Source organism: Propithecus coquereli, unplaced genomic scaffold, assembly GCF_000956105.1.
Source record: "Propithecus coquereli isolate 6110/MARCELLA unplaced genomic scaffold, Pcoq_1.0 Scaffold14, whole genome shotgun sequence".
Lineage (NCBI taxonomy): Eukaryota > Metazoa > Chordata > Mammalia > Primates > Indriidae > Propithecus > Propithecus coquereli.
In genome coordinates, this window is record NW_012138302.1 from 5944323 (window position 1) to 5946878 (window position 2556).

Genomic DNA, 2556 nt, shown 5'->3' on the forward strand with positions numbered 1-2556 from the left:
TATTTTTATACTAATCTAGTAAACATAAAAAATAGTGTTCTCATACATAGTAATAATCCACTTTTCACAGAATACCTTCTAAAGCTGTATTACATACCAAAAAAGCAATACCTAGAATTTTGTGGGGATATCCACAACTTTTACACCCTGTCAATTTGGGACTGACAAACATTCTATAAACAATTTAAAATTTTTCTGTTAAGTAAGTTCTATTCAAAAATTCAAATAACTTTCATAAAAAAATGAATAAAAAATTTTAAATGAAAGATGTTTTGATAGAAAAACTTTTCTATTGATAATCAGGACCATATAAGGAGAATTCTGAAAAGTTACTATGTAATTTATAGAGAATGCTGAAAAATTTCAATAGTACTTATATACATCATTAATCATGATCAATTAAATATAATGTTTTTAAAAGATAATTACAGGGGTAAAACTAAATTCTCCAAAATGCCGACATTCAACTGAAGGATCAGCAAATCCTTATATATTTATAGATTCTCTTGAAGTATGGCTATAATAAATAGGTAGGTCTAGCATATAAACACAATGTTAATTAAAAATATTTCAATGAGACAGTTAATATGAAATGTATTTTTAACTGGAAAAGAACAATTTAAAAACATTCAAGTACTAAAAAAAACTAGATGTGATAAAAATCAGATCCTATAATTTGCATTATGGTTCTAATTTATATATTGCTCAAATTTATTTTATTTTTGTTCCCCAAAAAAGGGAGAGAAGAGGGCAAAAATGTGGAAAATAAAAAACAAGAGGCAGAGAGGGCTGGTATCTGATGAATCATCTCTCACTTCCAGCCAAAATAATCCAAAATGGTTGTCGTCTTATATTCATTTAACATCACTTATAAAAGTCCAGTATCTAATGGGCAGGTATCCACATTACATCATTTTCAGACCAACACAGAAGAACTAACATTGTTATCTCTTCACCCCTTCTTTCGAGATCAAGAAAGAAGTCACTTGAGTTTATTACTGTAGGACTAAGTTGCTCATCAAAGTTATTCAAATCTGTGCCTAGGGAAAAAAATGTCAGAAAGGAACTTCTACCCTTTAATTATAAAAATGCACCTACTTTTTGCAAACCCTCTTGCAATGTAAGGTCTCTTAATATTTATTGATTCAGGCTTTAAGAATTATCATTTTTATAACTTTTCTGAGTTTATTTAAAATATTTTTAATGACCATCAAATTGAAAATATATTAAAGGTTTACCCAAATGAGTTGAAAACTTATGTCCACACAAAAACCTACACATGGCTGCTCACAGCAGCTTTATTCATAATCACCAAAACTTGGAAGCAACCAAGATATTCTTTAGTAGGTGAATGGATAAATAAACTGTGATACATCCAGACAATGGAATATTATTCAGTGATAAAAATAAACAAACTTTCGAGCCAACAAAAGATAGGAAGGAATCTTAAATCCATATTATTAAGTGAAAGCAGTCAATCTGAAAAGACTACATACTGTATGATTCCAACTATATGACATTCTGGAAAAGGTAAAACTACGGAAAGAGTAAAAAGATCAATGGCTAACAGGGAGGGAGGAATGAATAGGCAGAACAGAGAGGATTTTTATGGCAGTGAAACTATTTCTGTATGATATTATAATGGTAGATGCATGTCATTATATATTTGACAAAACCCAAAGAATACATAACACATAGAATGAACCTTAATGTAAACTATGAACTTTGGGTGATAAAGCTGTGTCAAGGAAGGTTCATCGATTGTAACAAATGTACCACTCCAGTGTGGGATACTGATAGTGGGGTTCGGGATGTCTGACAACTCTCTCTGTACTTTCCACTCAGTTTTGCTATGAACCTAAAACTGCTCTAAAAAATAAAGTCTATTAAGAATACATATTAAAGGATAGTTGAGTAGAGTAATAAGGTAAGTGATAACCTATCAGCACATAAACATATGAAAAGAAGGAAGTAATTTTAAGACAAGAATGAAAATGCCAAAGGAAACTTTAGAAATTATCTAGTTCACCCTCACTTTCTAAATGGGAAAATTCAGACCCAAAGAATTTAAATGAGCAAAAAATTCCTATCATCTAGTATCATTACAGCCATCATGATGTAGTAGTGCAAGGCATAACCCACGTGTTTGTGGAGATGCTGGTATAAACAAACCTACTGTGCTGCCAGTATAAAAGTATAGTGCATAAATTATGTAGAGTACATAATACTTGATAATAAACAACTATGTTACTGGTTTAGGTATTTAGTATACCATACTTTTTATGGTTATTTTAGAGTGTACTTCTTCTACTTATAAAAAAAAAGTTAACTGTAAAACAGCCTCAGGCAGAGGTGCTTCACAAGGTATTCCCAGAAGAAAGCACTGTTATTGCAGGACAGGACAGTTCCATGTGTGTTATTGCCCCTGAAGACCTTCCAGTGGGACAAGATGTAGGGGTAAAAGATAATGATACTTTTGATCCTGACTCCGTGCAGGCCTAGGCCAATGTGTGTGTGTATGTGTCTTTGTTTTTAACAAAAAAATTTAAAAAGTAA